At 39.3% G+C, this 19,722-nt stretch overlaps 1 pseudogene; it reads right to left on the bottom strand.

Moving 5' to 3' along the window:
• Window positions 1-17,279: 17,279 nt before the first annotated feature.
• On the bottom strand, window positions 17,280-18,133 carry LOC123835246 (GTP-binding nuclear protein Ran-like; annotated as a pseudogene).
• Window positions 18,134-19,722: the final 1,589 nt, after the last annotated feature.

The following is a 19,722-nucleotide window of genomic DNA, read 5'->3' on the forward strand; positions in this document are numbered from 1 at the left end:
TTTTCTATTTTCTACAAATTTGTAAAATTTCACTTTCTGAATGCATTTCTAGATACAACACACTGAATTGAATATTCTCACCCCTGAAATATGGTTTAGCCTGATAGGGTATAGAGGGGTGTCCTTGAGGCCCAGAGTGAGGCTAGCCTTTCACATCCTGTCTTCTTGTAAATACCGCATCATAAAGGACTTATCCTTAACACCTCAGAAAATTGGGCAAGGCCTGGCCTTTTGTCTGCCACATTATTTATCACATAGATGCAGCCCATTGACAATTCCAGAAACCACACATGGGAAAAGGAATTTCTAAAGTAACACATCAACCTCCCTCTGAGCAACAGGAAACTCCATTCTGTGTGAGAATATTTGCTGAGTCAAACTCTGGTTTGGTGAAAATATTTTGTTGGGTGGATCCAATTCAACCCTTTAAAAAGTCATCTGACTCACTCCATGAAAAACACATATTAGACATTAAGTCCTGGCTGTGCAAGCCCATTACCTGCCCTTCTGGAGACCTTCGACCACATATCTGCACATGTTTACATGCATATGTACACCACACACAGTTCTGTGTTCCTTGAGGTCATCTCTCAGTTGCTCATTGTAATCCTAAATGCATTTTTCTAAAGGTTGGGTATTTACCAAATTATGTAAAACCATAAAAATTTAAAATATTTTCTTCCATTTCTGGACAGTGAGCCCCAATTTTTGGTTTAGAAAGTCTGTGGTACCAACCCACCATCAGCACGGCATATACTTTTTGCAATTTCCTAGTGGTAATTGATACAATTTAATCATCTGTGAATAGTAAATGGAATTTTAAGATCCCTGGCTAGATTCTGTGGGGTGACACGATTGGGTGGAGGCTGGCAGCACAGGCAGTAGAACAAAGGGGATAGACGTTTATTGAATACACTGCAGGGAAGCTGTGGGCAGGACAGCAAAGGAGAGAGTGTCTGTCAGGAGACAGTGCTGAGGTTGGGGGGGTACTAACTAATGTGGGGGTTGAGGAGGTATAGGAAGGTATGGAATTTTTCTTTCTTGGTACCTGTACCCAGTTGTAAGTAGCTCATTGGTCAGCTAGGGCTTATAGATATTTTGAGGTGGGTACCTAAAGAGCCTGTTTGCATTCAGCCTGGTGGTCACTATGGGCCCTTTTACCTTACCTAGGTTTCCATTGTTCAGGCCCGTTGCCTAAAAGCAGCGTCTAACAGATCTTGCAACATATATCTACTGCAATGGGTTGGAACCAAACTATGGCCACTATAGGGAATAATAAGGGGCAAGGAGGAATATGTGCTTTCCTAAGATGATTTACTGAATAATTGGGAAAGTGTAAGATGCACATAAATCCCATATAGGACAGAGATTCTCAAAGAATCAGTGTAATCACAATACTGTACCTTCGTTTCTCCATCTCTCAGATGTTTATAATCTCTTTTCTATAAATGCTTTTCCAAAGTCTGATTCTTTTAAGGGATACAATTTGTGCTCCTATGTGCTGCTCCCCACATTTAGCACTCCTTTTTAGAAAGACTTCTACTACATGTGGGCCTGATTTTTAAGTTGTGTGTAAGTAGAAATCGAATTGTTAATTAACCAGGGGGGTTAATTAACACTTAGACCTGATAATTCAGGTCTTAAATCTAATGGTACAGTAGTCAAATTAACAATTAATCAATAATTATTTCCTTACTTAAAGTGTGAAGAAGGATTTCCTTACTTAAAGTGTGAAGAATTCTGGAGGAAGCAGAATTAATCTTTTTTAAATAGTCTACTACGAGTTATGCATTTTATGTACAGTATCTTACTTCCATTTCATGACAAATGCTATTCTTAGCCCCATTTTGCTAATGAGAAGGAAATGGAGAAGCAAAAGAAATTAATAACTAGCCTGAGGTCACAGAGCTAATAGTCAGCAGAGCTGGAACTTGCATTTTGGTGGATTGCAAAATCCAGGCTCTTTTTAAAACACTAAGCTGCCTCCTTATTATCCCAGTTGAGTTGATATTGCCCAAATGAAGAATGGTAAACCAAAAACATAAAACCAAGGAAAGGTGGGGAGTGAGGATATCCTATATGATCCACATTTATTTTGTTCCTTCCTGGCAGCTCAAATAACCATAGAGTCCCTGGTGATGCTAAGCATTTGAAGATGAATGCATGAGGTATGGAAAGTACTTGCATTGAAGAGTCAACTGATCAACTAATCATTCCAACATGTAGTACATAGCAGCCTCCACTGAACTGTGTGCCCGGAGAAAATGAGATATAAAAGAAAGTACCACAGCTCCTTTTATTGGAGCAGAAACATAAAAGAGAAGGTTAAACAATAACACATATGAACATTCATTTGCAATTACCTCTCTTCTAACTTAATGTAGGGCCTTGGGTTATACAATAAACTAGCAGTTTGGACACTTCAAGGCATAATAACTTCCTCTCTTTTCATAGATCAGAGTCAGAGAATAACTCTCCCAAGTCGCATGTCCTTACAATAAGCCCTTTGGTGCTAAACAGTCTGTATTTTTTAGCCTTCTATGTGACCTTCTAACACTTTCCTTCAAACCCTCTTGCTTGTGGTTTCCCGAATCTTCCACGGGTCTTTTATTAGGAACTGCTTTCTTTTTTTCATTTTGCACCACTGCCTCTGATTAATGGTGGTAGTAAATTTACCAGTTGGGAACCTTCTTAAAGACAACATGCAAATCAGGTATTTGGGATTGAAATGAATTTTTTTTTTTTTTAAGATTTTTTTATTTATTTGACAGAGAGACACAGCGAGAGCGGGAACACAAGCAGGCGGGAGTGGGAGAGGGAGAAGCAGGCTTCCCACTGAGCAGGGATCCCGATGTGGGGCTCGATCCCAGGACCCTGGGACCATGACCTGAGCCGAAGGCAGATACTTAGCGACTGAGCCACCCAGGCGCCCTGAAATGAATTTCCAAAATGGTTATGTGTCCAGATGAAGGGAAAAGTATAGTTAATAAATGATCTTTCTGAGCTATGGAACTGAAATACCATTCACCTCATCTCCAGACTTCATTTATAGCATTGTTTTTATCAGGAAAAAAATGTATTCCCAGTTCCATATGTATTAATTTATACAGAAATATTAATCGATGTCCACTAAAGGCCAGGTAGAGTAGCTAAAATTCTAAGTGAGTAATACCTTGAGCTTATGGAGCATTTAGCCTAGTGGTTCAGACAGTCAGTTCAACACCTTAACACACATACCAAAACCAGGTGTGACTAGGGAAAGTGAGATGCTGGTGAATACACTACAGGGGCATTAGCAACCTAAATGATGAGGATAAACAGGAGTAAGCGGGTAAAAGTAGTGATTAAGGAAGAGACAGGTCCCAGGCAGAGGGAGTATGTGTGAAAGATGAAGCAAGAGAATGCAAACCCTCAAAAAGTTGAGCAAACTGGAACTTGGGTGGAAAGAGGGTTAGTGACTGGGTGATGCTGGGCAGATGGATGCATGGGTTGAGCCTCACAGGGTTTAAGAGCCATGTGAAAGAGTTTAAACTTTGTCCCAGGCAAGAGGGAAGAGTAAAAGCAAGTCAATCATGAGGTCATATATTCTTCTTAAGACATGCTTGTCAAACTTGGGAAGGTGTAAATATCATCCAGAGAGCTTTTTGGAATACAGTTTCTTAGTCCCTACTATAGAGAATATGAACAGTAGGCCTGGAGTGGGGCTTGAGAATTTGCATTTCTCATAAACCCCTAGGTGATACAGATGCTTCTGGTGCAGAAACCATACTCTGAGCAGTACTGTTTTATAATATTCACTCTGGCATTGTGCAGAATATCCTGGAAAGGACTGAGACTGAGAACAAAGAGCAGTCATGAAATTCAGCTTGTTATTCATTCATTCATTCATTCATTCATTCATTCATTCATTCACTCAACAAATGTTTATTTTGGAACAGCATATGCTAAATTCCTTTGTAAACATAGGTGACATAAAAGTAAACAAAATAAAATCTTTTTCATAGAATTGATATTCTACTCAAAGAAACAGACCCCCAAAAATCTAATAAATAAGTAAACTATATTAGTTGGTGGTGATTGCTATGAAGAAAACTGAAACACGATAAATAAAGGGAATAGAGACTGGTGGTGGGAGTGGAGGATGCTATTTTAAATAGGGTAGTCAAAGAAGGTCTACCAGAAAACGTGGCATGTGAGTGGAGGTTTGAGTGAAGTGAGGAAGCAAGTCATGGAGAGATCAAAGGAAATGTTTTTCAGGCAGAGGATTAGCATGTGCAAAGGGCCGAAATTGGAAGCAAGCTTAGTGTTTTGGGGGAGGAATGGTAAGAATGTCAGCAAGAGTCAAGAAAGGAGAGGTTGGGGGGTGCCTGGGTGGCTCAGATGGTTAAGTGTCTGCCTTTGGCTCAGGTCATGATCCCAGGGTCCTGGGATCGAGGGTCCTGGGATCGAAGGTCCTGGGATTGAGCCCCGCATCGGGCTCCCTGCTCAGTGGGGAGTCTGCTTCTCCCCCTCCCTCTGCTTCTCCCCCTGCTCATGCTCTCTCTCTCTCTCTCTGTATCTCTGTGTCTCGAATGAATAAATTAAAAAATCTTTAAAAAAAAAAAAAAAAGAAAGGAGAGGTAGGTCTAAGAGGAGATCAGCCAGGTACAGAAGGGAGGACACTTTGGTACAGATTTTGGATTTTATTCTGAGAGAATTTAGAGGTGATTAGAGGCTATAGGTGTACAGAGGGGGTTGTTAATGTTTGAACAGAAAGCACATTGTTTGAAGTGGTCACTGTGAAGAACAAGGAGAAGCTGAGACACGTGAAATAGGGTGGGGCTGCTGGGCATGTGAGGATGCGGTGGTAAATTTAGAGTGCCAATCTCCCTGGTATGATTTTCTCCAGCTGCTCCAGGACAGGTGAAGAGAGGGTGGCAGGGATGGGATCTACCATGTTGCAAGACAGATGATGTAACTTAAAAATGAGAAGCCATAATGATAAATAACCTGAGCTGATCTCACCACTGAATTTGACTTAATTTGGGAACTATGTGTGTTATAGATACAGTTTTCTAGATGAGCATATTATTCAATGACCCCAATCTTCTAATTCACTTAGTGCTAAAGTAAGCACTTAAACATTTTTCCTTAAATGACACATTATCCAAAAGTGATTTATTTTTGGATTTCACTAGAGTTGTATTCTTGCTGACATTTGAGTATGAGGTCTCAATATATTAAGCCCCACCCATCAAGCAAAATAATGAACATATCCCTTTGGGGTTGGCCTGCACAGAAGATGGAAAGAATACAGTATCCTCACTCTATTCTTCTGCTTGGCTAGTCCTTCAGTTTCCACTACATTGAAAAACTGTAAATACCCCCAAAAGTTGAAGATCTCTAAGCTTGCTTTTAAACAGCATCCAAGCAGCAGAAAGATAATGGTTTTGGTTTAATAGAAAGCAGTATCCAATTCCAAAAGAGCGGGAGAAAACAATGATCCCAGCCTCATATTGCCAAGAGGCCAGTGCCGAGTAGCAGGGTGGTAGAATGCAGTGCTTGGTGGCTTGAGATTAGGCTCTGGAATCAAACAGTCACAATGTGGTTTCTCTATGGTGAAGCCACAGTGGCTTCTCTAGATCTTGATTTTCTCATCTGTTAAAGTAAAGTCAGTAATACCTACATTATAGGGGTGCCTGGGTGGCTCAGTCATTAAGCATCTGCCTTCGGCTCAGGTCATGATCCCAGGGTCCGGGGATCAAGCCCCGCATTGGGCTCTCTGCTGGGCGAGAAGCCTGCTTCTCCCTCTCCCACTCCCCCTGCTTGTGTTCTCTCTCTCGCTGTGTCTCTGTCAAATAAATAAATAAATGAATCTTAAAAAAAAAAAAAACCTACATTATAATGTGGTTACAGATAACAACATGTAAAATGTCTGAAGCTCCCATAGTGCCTAGTTCATTTTAAAGCTGTGTACATGTTAGCCATTATTATTTTTGTTGTTTTGATTAACAAATAATTTAAAAACTGATGAAAGAAATGTATAGGAATTTGAATGAAAGATTTTGGAGAAATAGCCTAGAAGGCAATTGAGAGAACGATGAATGAGGACATTTATAATATCAAATGGTGAAAGAATATATTCAAAACTTACTTAACATTGTAGAACTTTGAATAATATAACCAGTGGATATTGATTTTACTGTGAAATAGACATTTGATATAATTTTAAGTAAAAAAGCTAATTAAAAATTAGTATATAATTAATGCTTACAATAGAAATTTTGGATAACTTTATAGTAAATATAATAAAAGAAATCACTCATAATCCTAGCATCCAGAGATGATCAAAATTTTGGTGTATATCCTTTAAGCCCTTATAAGACAAATTAACTTACATCAATAAAATGGTTTTTTAAAGCATTATTGTAAAACTAATCATGGTAATGATAATGATTTGATAATGGTTTTATAATAAGGAGCAATTTGGTATTATATCCAAGCTTTTGCCCATGATGGATAGTCCTTGTATATCCAGTTGATTTCTTTTCTTGCTTATTCCTGCTCCATTAGAAATTCCTAACTCACAATTAGAGGTTATTAAGTATGGCACTAAGTGATGTGCTTTCAGAGAATTCTGAATATTTAGATGAAACAACGACCCAGAAACTATAGAGCCAAAAGGACAGTCCATTATCAAAGTAATAAGAGCTTGTTCGATGAGAAGGGCATCAGCATTGTTGAGGAGCTCAGTGGTGACTCTCTGCAGGACACATAGTAGGAGATACTGTTAGATAACTGGGCTTCTTGATGGGAAGGTAACGGTTAAGAGGGCTCTAAAATAACAGAGGTCAGGTGGAGACTCTTAACAAAAGCAAAGTAAGTGCAAGTACTGCAGTAAAAGGCAAGGTTGGAGGGGGCTATCAAGATAGATAACAGAACTTAGCATCTCTCACAGAAAGATGAATGGGCAGACAAGGATATTAACTAATACAATAAAAAAATGAAGGATAGATAGGATTAGATGGCCTGAAGGCAGCTATCTAATAAAAAATCAAGGTCCCTTTCCTAGTTTTAGGAACTGAGCCCATTTTTAGACTCAGAGTTCACTGACCATAGGAGAAGGTAGGTACCCAAGAGGAAGGACCAACATCATAATAAATATATAGAGTAATAATTTCCCCAGACCCTTCCGAAAGGAGTTCATTTACTCATGTAACTGAATTCTAGGGAAAGGAGAATACTCAAGATATTTTAAGGTCTGCTGTCACAGTGTCCAAGTTGACAGTACCAAAGGGCATACAGCATCAAGATGGTAAGTTGTTTGCTTTGAGCCCCTTCTACCCTGGAAGGGGCAGTGGTTCATCTTGGCTGGAAATGGAACATCTTTTGAGTCAGAGTTTGTCTCCTATTTACAGGGCCTTGGCCAGCACCACTATTCAGACTTACAGAGTGTTTGATCTACTGATACTGCAGGCAGGCTGAGTAATATTCCATTATATATATATATATACACATATCTATATATATATCTTTACCCATTCATCTGTTGATGGACATCTGGGCTCTTTCCATAGTTTGGCTATTGTGGACACTGCTGCTATAAACATTGGGGCGCACATGCCCCTTCGGATCACTACATTTGTATCTTTGGGGTAAATACCCAGTAGTGCAATTGCTGGGTCATATGGTAGTTCTATTTTCAACTTTTTGAGGAACCTCCATTCTGTTTTCCAGAGTGGCTGCACCAGCTTGCATTCCCACCAACAATGTAGGGGGGTTCCCCTTTCTCTGCATCCCCGCCAACATCTGTCGTTTCCTGACTTGTTAATTTTAACCATTCTGGCTGGTGTGAGGTGGTATCTCATTGAGGTTTTGGTTTGGATTTCCCTGATGCTGAGCAATGTTGAGCACTTTTTTGTGTCTGTTGGCCATTTGGATGTCTTCTTTGGAGAAATGTCTGTTCATGTCTTCTGCCCATTTCTTGATTGGATCATTTGTTCTTTGGGTGTTGAGTTTGAGAAGTTCTTTAGAGATTTTGGATACTAGCCCTTTATCTGATGTGTCATTTGCAAATATCTTCTCCCATTCTGTCGATTGTCTTTTGGTTTTGTGGACTGTTTCCTTTGCTGTGCAAAAGCTTTTTATCTTGATGAAGTCCCCATAGTTCATTTTTGCCCTTGTTTCCCTTGCCTTTGGCGATGTGTCTAGGAAGAAGTTGCTGCGGCTGAGGTCGAAGAGGTTGCTGCCTGTGTTCTCCTTTAGGATTTTGATGGACTGCTGTCTCACATTTAGGTCTTTCATCCATTTGGAGTCTATTTTTGTGTGTGGTATAAGGAAATGGTCCAGTTTCATTCTTCTGCGTGTGGCTGTCCAATTTTCCCAACACCATTTGTTGAAGAGACTGTCTTTTTTCCATTGGACATTCTTTCCTGCTTTGTCAAAGATTAGTTGACCATAGAGTGGAGGGTCCATTTCTGGGCTCTCTATTCTGTTCCATTGATCTATGTGTCTGTTTTTGTGCCAGTACCATACTGTCTTGATGATTACAGCTTTGTAATAGAGCTTGAAGTCGGAATTGTGATGCCACCAGCTTTTCTTTTCTTTTTGAACATTCCTCTGGCTATTTGGGGTCTTTTCTAGTTCCATACAAATTATTTGTTCCATTTCTTTGAAAAAAGTTGATGGTATTTTGATAGAGATTGCATTAAATGTGTAGATTGAGCTAGGTGGCATAGATATTTTTACAATATTTGTTCTTCCAATCCATGAGCATGGAATGTTTTTCCATTTCTTTGTGTCTTCCTCAATTTCTCTCATGATTATTCTATAGTTTTCTGAGTACAGGTTCTTTGCCTCTTTGGTTAGATTTATTCCTAGGTATCTTATGGTTTTGGGTGCAATTGTAAATGGGATCGACCCAGACAAAGACCCCATCAAAAAGGAGAACTACAGATCAATGTCCCTGATGAACATGGATGTAAAAATTCTCACCAAAATACTAGCCAATAGATGAAACAGTACATTAAAAGGATTATTCACCTCGACCAAGTGGGATTTATTCCTGGGCTGTAAGGTTGGTTCAACATCCGCAAGTCAATCAATGTGATACAATTCATTAATAAAAGAAAGAAAAAGAACCATCTGATCCTCTCAGTAGATGCAGAAAAAGCATTTGACAAAGTACAGCATCCTTTCTTGATTAAAACTCTTCACAGTGTAGGGATAGAGGGTACATACCTCAATATCATAAAAGCCATCTATGAAAAACCCACAACGAATATCATACTCAATGGGGAAAAACTGAGAGCTTTTAGCTTTTCCCCTAAGGTCAGGAACACGGCAGGGAGTCCACTATCACCACTGCTATTCAGCATAGTACTAGAAGTCCTTGACTCAGCAATCAGACAACAAAAAGAAATAAAAGGCATCTGAATTGGCAAAGAAGAAGTGAAACTCTCACTCTTTGCAGATGATATGATACTTTATGTGGAAAACCCAAAAGACTCCACTCCAAAACTGCTAGAACTCATATAGGAATTCAGTAAAGTGGCAGGATATAAAATCTTCTAGAATTTTGATGGATTCCTGTCTCACATTTAGGTCATTCATCCATTTGGAGTCTATTTTTGAGTATGGTGTAAGAAAATGATCTGGTTTCATTCTTCTGCATGTGGCTGTCCAATTTTTCCAACACTATTTGTTGAAGAGACTGTCTTTTTTCCACTGGACATTCTTTCCTGCTTTGTCAATGATTAGTTGACCAAAGAGTGGAGGGTCCATTTCTGGGTCCTCTGTTCTGTTCCATTGATCTATGTGTCTGTTTTTGTGCCAGTACCATACTGTCTTGATGATCATAGCTTTGTAATAGAGCTGGAAGTCTGGAATTGTGATGCCACCAGCTTTGGTTTTCTTTTTCAACATTCCTCTGGCTATTCAGGGCCTTTTCTGGTTCCATACAAATTATTTGTTCCATTTCTTTGAAAAAAGTTGATGGTATTTTGATAGAGATTGCATTGAATGTGTAGATTGCTTTGGGTAGCATAGGCATTTTAACAATATTTGTTCTTCCAATCCATGAGCATGGAATGTTTTTCCATTTCTTTGTGTCTTCCCCAATTTCTTTCATGAGTATTCTATAGTTTTCTGAGTACAGATCCTTTGCCTCTTTGGTTAGGTTTATTCCTAGGTATCTTATGGTTTTGGGTGCAATTGTAAACAACCATTATTATTTTTAAAGGCTTTCTTTGTTTTCTAGGAAAATTTCAGAAGGTATTACTGCTCTATTACATAGAACATTTCTACAATGCTATAATGATACTGTTTGGTAGTCTTATTCTGTAAGCAAGGTTTTCATAAAAGCATTTCTATTGCCTTGGCAATATAGACTGGGTAATTATTCTAAAATAAAATCTTGAGAATGAATTTGGAAAGTTTTTAGAAAATCATGCTAAATATGATCTTTCCCTTGCATGCTTCCTCCCACCAAAAACAAAAACAAAAACTTACTTTTCTTTCTACCTGTATTCATTTCTAGATATGGCCCTATCCATTACTATAGACCTCTGTATCATGTTCACTAAAGTGGCCAGATATCTTGGAATTGAATAAGTGTGTTAATTTACTTATTGATTACCAGCCCAAGAAATTCAATAAATATTTTACATACCTTGTCAACACTTCAAAATTGGGAATGCTCACATAAAAATCCCTATTTCTACTCATTCTTAATCTCAGTCTGTCTTTCCATGTGGAAATCAATACATTAGAGCCAAGGGAGCTGCCCAACACTTTAGGAGGGTCTTGTACTTTCCAGATTGACACAGTTCTACCCACTCCACCTTACTCTTATTTTTACCTACATGGCCCAGGGTCTTTCAGTTTGCATCTTTCACCTAGCCATTTCCTCATAAAGTTGTTTCTTTGAGCCTAGCACATTTCGATTTATATACCTAGATCTTGAATAAATTGGCAGAGAGGGGGAAGTATGAAGATCACTCTTGTCATCTTTTTAATCGAGATCATACTGCACATATTATGTTTACTTTTCCAAAAAAAAAAAAAATTGATCATTGGGGAATATTTATTCTTACTTTTTATTTCCAGCACATAGTATAGGTTCAATAAATGTTTACTGAATGAATAAATGAAGATCAGTTGTTCACAATACCTTAGCAGATAAGCTGCTTAGTTCCCAGTCCTCTTTTTATTTTTTTAAAAGATTTTATTTATTTACTTGAGAGAGAGAACATGGGGAGGGGAAGGGGCAGAGGGAGAAGCAGACTCCCCAATGAGTAGGGAGCCTGATGTGGGACTCTATCCAGGACTCTGGGATTATAACCTGAGCCAAAGGCAGACTCTTAACCGACTGAGCCACCCAGGCACCCCAGTTCCCAGTCCTCTTAAGCCCATATTTGCTCTTTATTGCCCTGAAAACCACTCCCACCAACACCACCAATGATTAAAATCGCTACCAGAAGAACAGACCATGTGTCCCAGGTCAGGTGAAGGCTAAATTGCTATAACAAAGAGGCCCCAATATATAGTGGCTCAAAGAACATACAAATTTATTTCTCTTGTACATAATAAGTACTAGGATAGGAGGGCCACTCTGTTCCATTCAGTCATTTAGGGAATCAGAGCAATTCTTATTGCTCTATCAGACGCTTTCAGATTCCTTTTGTAGTTTATTGGCAGTTTATCAGTTTTGGCACTGTTGACATTCGGAGCTGGGTGGTTCTTTGTTGTGGGCGCTGTCCTGTGCATTGCAGCATGTTTAGCAGCCCCCTTAACCTCTACTTGCTAGATGACAGTATGCCTTCTAACCGCAGCCTGCACTGTGGCAACAAAAGATGTCTCCACACATCGCCAAATGTCTCCTAAAGGTAAAATTGTCACCAGTTGAGAACCCTGGTTTAACTATAATCAAACTGCAGGAAATATGGCAGTTTTGATAAAACATACTTTTCAGTTAACCTCTACCTATGGATGCACATCTGTCTAGCTAATTTGTAGTTTCGCCACTACAAGAATTGTATTTTGAAAGTGGTTTCTGTTAGCATCAGTAGTTCTTTCCATACTTTATATTAGACCGTGCTACTTCAAATAGTTTTAGTCATGGGTTAGGAATTATGCTTGATATCAAGGTTTAGATTATTAGGTTAAGTAAGAAGAATTTGAAAATGGTTCAGTGGTGGCAAAAATAAGATGTTTATGCAGGAATGTAAATTATGTAGGATCATGAGATTGTAAAGAGTTGGCAGCAGCTCTTTGTGAAGAAAGTTTGCCTGCATTGGGTTCATTGAATGGATTTCCTCCTCAAGTTTAGAATTTGCCTAATCCTGCCCAAATCATTATTCATCTCTGACAAAATAAAACATTTACTAAAGAAAGAAGGTTAAAATTTTTTTTCTACTTAATCTTTCTGCTTTCAGATTTAGACAAGTATTTGATTGTCAAAACACCGAGCTAGGTAAAGCTAAGTATTCTGGAGACTATACTGCACCTCTTTTAAGGGGCTGGTGGTAGGGGAGCAGGCAGGTAGTAGAAGCCTTAACGCTGGGGTTGTGCTCCTCCCCTCCCAATTCTTCTGAAGGAATTAAAGGCAAAAAGAAATCTCCACCTAGTATTGAATAATATCCCTTTGTGGCTTTATCCTTTTGGATTTAGGCTGACTACAATGCCTACCTTACCTGTCTCACAAGGAAATTTTCCACACCCTCAGCCTTTTATGCCTGCTTAGCCCTGTTTTACATATCCTGAAAAACTTCACTAGTAACTGCAGCTTATTGGATCAGGAATGGACATATGGCCCAAGAACATCAATTTCTGACAATAACTGATGACATTGTCTAATCCTAAAAGGTGAGCTAGTTAGACCAAATGTATTTCCTTTTGAGGATTTAATCTAGAAAATCTACAGTGAAAATTGAAGTTAATAAAGTACATAGAGAAATGGGCCGTGAGACAGAGTCAGGGTCTTAAGATAGAACTATAAAGCATAATGCCAAACTAGCATTATGAATAAGAAAATCATCTAGGGGTATATAGAAACTAAAATTTAGAACAAATATATTCATAATAGAGGAAAGGAGTAACTCACTTGTTGATTACCTGGGAAGGAAAATACTAGTTTTGAATTCCCACCTCTCCTTTCACTACAATTATTGTAAGGACTCCAGCTGAAAGTAATATTGTGTAATGGTTAAGTATGTGGGGCTGTGGAGTCAGGGAGCCAGGGTTCAAATCACAGCTTTACTATTTAATAGCTGAGCATTCATAGTTATGCAAATTGTAAAACTTTCTGTGCTATAGTTTTCTTCTTCCTCAGAACCTAGAGAGAATAAAGCTGAAAGGAATCCTTTTAGAAAGAATTGTCTTCTTAATAATGGGTGAGTTCTTTGGTTCCAGGCTCTCAACATTATCTTGGGCCTGCTGTTTCCCCATTACTTTTCCAGTTCCTGAGTATGTTAAAAACCAAAACCAAAAAAAAAAAAACCCCAAAAAACAAAAAACCACCCACCCATTGTCAGTTAGTCACTAGCTGAGGATACTGTACCCTCTGGGGAGGCTTTGGGGAAAGATGTCACTTTTTAGGATACCAACTAGTGCCTACACAATAGCGCTCCACTTTTTCCAGCCTTACCTCTTAATTTTTTTTTCCGAGATAATCACTTGAGTCCTGACAGATTTATTGATTTCAAGCATGTGTCTCTCAAGTTTCTCAGTTCTGCTCACTATATATCCTTTATAAGAATCCCCCATATTTCCCTCCTCTTGGTCTCTTCTGAACCATTTCTTCTCACAAGGTCTTCCATGAAGACCTTCTGTCTTCATCCTTTAGAGTCCAGTTTTAGAAAGAATCTTGCTAAGTCAGTTTAGCCAAAATCCCCTACCATACTATTTGATCACCCTCCATATCTGACCAAATTCCTCATCTTGCCCGCCCCCCCCCCCCCCCCCCCAAGTATTATCTGATCATGCTGGCCTGCCTTCAGTAAGAATCCTGTTTGGTCAGTTTAGAAAAAAAAAAAAAATATCCCACCTCTTAGTAATTTTCATGTATCAAATCCCTCATTCTGCTCCTTGGCTATAAATCCCCACTTTTCCTTGTTGTATTTGGAATTAAGCCTGATCTCTCTCCCTTCCCCCTACTGCAAAAGCCCATTGCAGTAATCTCTATAGCTATGGCAATAGTCCTGAATAAAGTCTGCCTTAAAATTTTAACAGGTGTCATGAATAACTTTTTCTTTAACACCTACATTGGCCTTGACTTCCTCTAGTCTCGCTGTGTATACAGCTCCTTTCAGCCGTTACAAGCTATCTGTGGTGTTATTTCTGTGCCTCAGAAATAGATATTTCCGTGGTGTCATGTCTGTGCCAAATTAGTCCATGTTGTCCAGTATAGTGCCTCGATTGTCCAGTATAGTGCCTCGAAAACTAGAAGCGTTTAATAAATACCTGTTAGTTCTTCTAGGGATAAACATAATTGTCAATTTGCCACAAGACTGGGCAGTGCAGTGGCTGAATACTTCCCAAGAAACTTACCCAGAAGCTTTGTCAGTGACTTGTGGGCATAGGGGAAGATTACCTCAACCTCGTTGCAGGTTGGGTTGTCTGCGAAGCAGATTCAAGGATGGAAATGAATATGCAGGAGGGTTGTCAGGCAGTCCTCTTGGGATCAATGACTATAGAAGGGGAGGGAAGGAAGCCAGATCGAACAAAGAGAGAAACAGGGCTGCAGACAAGTTACAAGGCCTGGGCAGACCCTGTGGGGGGACACTAATGCCAGGATAACCCTCAGAGACTTCCCAAATGGGAGGAAGGGAGTGAGAACTTTATACCCACTCTTACCTCATTAACCACTTTTTAGATGTGGGCTGCCCTTAGCAGGGGCCACTCTCTTTAGCTGCAGCAATTCCCAAAGAGGGCTTATAACTGAGCTCTGTTTGCTGACAGCATTCCCAGTAGTTGGGAATCTGGGAGGCACAGGATAGGGTCCCAAACAGGCTTCTGCAAAGACATAGGATATAGAGGCTAGAAAGTTCAAGTCTAGACTGGATCAGAGTAAGGTCCATATCTGTGTCAACCACTTGCTTTGGACTCCTCAGTAGGTTCTCTGTTGCCCATGTAATAAAGTACAAACTCCTCTGCCTGGTATCCAAGCCCCACATGGACCTTTATTTCACTCCTCACAACCTCCAAAACACCAGAACTACTTGCCCTTGGCTTATGTTTTCACCTCTGTATTGAATACCTTTCGACAATCTAAGCTATGTCCATCCTGGAAGCCAAATTTTATTCTCGCCTAGTCACATCTAATCCCTCAGCCCAACCTTGCCTACCAGTTCTTTCTGCAGCACACATAGATCATTCCATCTGCTCCATTCATTTGGGCCCTTGAATACACCCTACTCTCTGCAGCCATATATCTGGGAGATGTGTAAACCTTGCTCTGCCTGTGAGATTGTAAGCTCCCTGAGGGTGGGAACTGTGCCTACAACACCCAGCACAGGGTCTGGGGCATTGTGGTCATTCAAAATATAGTTACTCCTCAAACCCTGACCTACCTTAGGTCAGCTGTGTAAGAAAAACAAAAAACAAAAAACTTTTCTTCTTAACAATGTTCACAAATGGGGCCCCACTTAGTTCTCCTTGTACATGGGTGCCCGTGCTTTAATGAGAAGTTATAACGCACAGCTCAGTAGACAAAAGAAAAAAGAGAAAAAAAACGAAGGATGAGGCCTTTGCTCAGATGTTCTCATTTACAGTACACTTCAGGACAGGAAATAAAGACTTCCTGCCAATTCAAATGACATTAGTTTTGTGGAAGCTTATCCGCAGGCATGTAAAAAGACATGCGCACAAAATAAGTTAATCACATATAGTGTGAATTGGTTAAGATTGAGTTCAAGTAAATCAGAAATTTTTGAAGAGTCAACAAAATTTCAAAATTCACAGTCATTTCCTGAAAGTAGAGTCTGGTAAAATTGGCTTATCACCTCACTTTTAATACACATATGCGATTTCCTGCCTACAGCATTTCCCAAAGGGATGAGAAAAAAATATTTTACAACTAGGGAAGTTTTATAAGAGGGATTATCTATAGTTCCTGAATAAGAAGCCTTCTCCCTCTCCAGGCACACCTGCAGCTCCTAATAGCCGACTTACGCAATTTTCCTCTCCACTTGAATCAAAATTGGCAGTAAATGTTGTATATGTCTCACAGAGTGAATGTTTAAATCTTGTATTTACTGGTTCATGAAACTGGTTCCTTCTAGTTTACCAGCATGGAGGGGTGGGTTTGCAGGGAGCAATTAGGGATAAGATAGCCAAAGAAACACTAAGTCAGTTGAAAAAAGAAATGTGTGTGTCTGGCTCTCTCTCTATGAATTATGACTATTCAAGGGGGAAAAAAATCTGAACCTTTGCCAAAAGACTGGCGTGTAAAGGGACAGCTGGAGTTTTCTGTTAGGGGTTACAATGCATTACTTGTTCCATAAGGGAAAAAGGGGATCACTTACCACAGCAACTCACACATTGCATGAGACACTGGCACATCTCTACCTCGTGAAGCATTTTCTTCAAAGGAAAAGAACTAGATATTTCAGGAAGGTCACTGAAGATCTTTGGGTACAGACATGCTGACCTTCCTGGTAGAGATTTGTAGCCTCTGTGGTGTGTGGACTCAGTCTCTATAGATGCCTTCATTGTGCTATAACTTTTATACAGGATGTATTGTTTAAACTGCCAACCCTAATTCCAATTCCCTTAGAGACTCAGGAAATTCTAACCAAATAACGTAAAACCCCATTGTATTTTTCTTTGGGTGAGATGTAAATAAGATTTCAAACAAGAACAAATACATAAACATGGCACTAAGTTGGAACTTTCATTGGGCCTCTAAAATTGTAATGTTTTAAACATTTAAATACAAATGAAAAAAAGAATGATAACCACGTTTAAAAGTCTCTTAGGAATCAGAGACTCTGTCACAGCTGTCCTTGAATCTGGGCTCATAGTAGGTCTATTTGGGCACTTATCAGTCCTGAGACCAGCACTAGCCAGTGTGGGTTAAACTCTGACCAACCTTCTCCACCAGGGTCAAGGCAGACACACGGGAGAAGTCACATCTTTTCCTAACCCTAGATTTATTTTATTTTTATTCATTTATTTTTGTTTAGATATTTGAAATACAACTTTATTCTGATTCTTAACAAAAAGGAATGGGAATGACAGGGATAAATGAGATTTCACCACTGGATATTGTGATGTGGCTATAGTAGTCTTACATCTGAAACTCAGGAAGGAAGCAACTGCGTTCCAAAACATCTGAATATGCAGGTCCAAAAAAATGAAGGTCCTTTTAAACTGCCACGTTCACTCTGAAGCCCATTCATCTCCTTCAGCATCCCCAAGATGAAGCACATGTTGTGCTCAGCTCTATAATCAGTGGCAAGCACCTTGCACCGCTGATACCATGGATACTGGCCTAGAAAACCAAACTTCTGACGCTGGGCTGCAGGTGCACTTTCTCGCAGGTCATCATCCTCATCCAGGAGAGCAGTTGACTCAGCAAGTTCTAAATCGTGCTCATACCGTGCTGCCAAAGCTAGCTCCATGACAACCTCTGGTGGGGCAAGAGCAGGCATGGCGACAAACTCCAAGTTAGGGTCTCCAATTAATTTTCTAGCAAGCCACAGGAAAGACTTTTCAAAGTTGCAGTTACTTTTGGCAGAAATGTCATAGTACTAAAGGTTCTTCTTTCAGTGGAAGACCATAGATTTTGCCTTAACTTTCCTGTCCTTAGTGTCCACTTTTTTGCCACACAGCACCATGGGGATGTTTTCCCATACTTGTACCGGATCTGTATGCCAGTTAGGCACATTCTTGTATGTAACCCTTAATGTTACATCCAACATTATAATGGCACCCTGGGCTTGGATTTCTCCTGACCAGCTGTACTCCATACAATGAACTTAATAGGTCCTCTGTTGGTATGGAACACAAGGGGACGGACCTCAACACCCAAGGTGGCTACATACTTCTCAAATTCACCAGTCAGATGGCATTTCACTAACATAGTTTTTCCAGTACCACCATCGCCAACCAATACAAGTTTGAACTGGACTTGGGGTTCTCCTTGGGTAGCCATTGTGCTTTTGCTTCCAAAAGTGTCTCCCACCTGTCTGACTGAGGCTCCTAACCCTAGATTTAAACAAATAAACAAAAAACTTTTCAAAGGTTGATTGGGTGAACTATTTTACTGTATGCAATTGGGGTTCATTTCCTAGATTTCCAAAATTAGTGGAAAAGTCAGATTCCATCTTGATGGTTAAGCATATCAAGACAGATTAATTTAAAATTATCTCATATTTGATTTTCCTTAGAAAGTTATATGTTTAAGTAGATATTTATAATGCCTATGGAGAAGAAAAATAGGAATTGGTGCATTTAAGCTAACCTTGAGGTATTTGGGAGTGTCTCAAGCATCGGGGATCAGGTTCCAGAATCTACAGTAACAGCCTTCTGGAAGGCAGCTAGGTAGAGATTCCACTTGGTTTCCTGAATGGTGGGGCATACACCAGCACTCGAGTTTTCTTGGACCACGGCCTCAGCAATGAAGCTGCATTAATGGCCCAGGGGTTGTTCAATTTCAAGGGTGACTCTGAACCATAGTAGCAGAGAACAGGCCACTCACTTGCCATTAGAAAATTCCTCACATATGTTTTAGTCCTTTAGCATTTGTGGTAAGATTTCAACAGAAAGAATGTGAATAGTATTTTCCAAAAGGGTTCTAGTTGCCTGAAGGATTTCCTATCATTTAAAATGTCTGTTGGCAGGTATACTGAATAAAAAGAATTTATTCTCACCAGTATTTTACAAACTTGTTGAATGTTCATATTAATGATAAAAGACCTGAAAGAAGATAAGAGGAGCCCACATTGTATTGTATGCTCTGTTTGCTGAGATTACATATTAATGTTCCAGAAAGTAGCTCATTACCATTTCTATTGATGAGTTCTCTTTCTACTTCATTCACCAACTTTGCTTTCATTATTATCCTGTAGACTACAGTAGTCTGTTTAGCATTTTTGTCATTGACCTTTTATCTTTGTTCATATTTTATTCTATAATATCTTACGGGAGGTTACTTATTTTTTAGAATGGTTAATGTCTGTAATCTTTTTTAATTGAAGTATAATTAGCATATGGTATTATATTACTTTCAGGTGTACAGTATAAATGATTTAATAATTCTACACATTACTCAGTGCTCAGCACAGTAAGTGTACCCTTAATCCCCTTTATTTATTTTATTCTTCCCCCTACCCACATCTTTTCTGGCAACCACCAGTTTGTTCTCTGTATTTAGGAGTCTGTTTTTCTGTTTGTTTCTGTTTTTCTTTTTCTTTTTTTCATCTGTTTCTTAAATTTTATATATGAGTGACATCATATGGTGTTTGTCTTTCTCTGTATGACTTATTTCACTTAGCATGTCTATCCATGTTGTTGCAAATGGCAAGATCTCATTCCTTTTTATGGCTGAGCAATATTCCACTGTATGCATATACCACTCTTATTTATCCGTTCATCTATGGATGGACACTTGGGTTGCTTCTGTATCTTGGCTGTTTTAAATGATGCTGCAATAAATAGAGGGGTGCCTGTATCTTCTTGAATTAGTGTTTTTGTATTCTTTGGGTAGCTGTCCACTAGTAAAGCTTTGGATTATGTGGTAAT

The sequence above is a fragment of the Mirounga angustirostris genome, unplaced genomic scaffold (genome assembly GCF_029215605.1).
Source record: "Mirounga angustirostris isolate CCGP_5_RB_7025 unplaced genomic scaffold, mMirAng1.0.hap1 SCAF_7, whole genome shotgun sequence".
NCBI lineage: Eukaryota > Metazoa > Chordata > Mammalia > Carnivora > Phocidae > Mirounga > Mirounga angustirostris.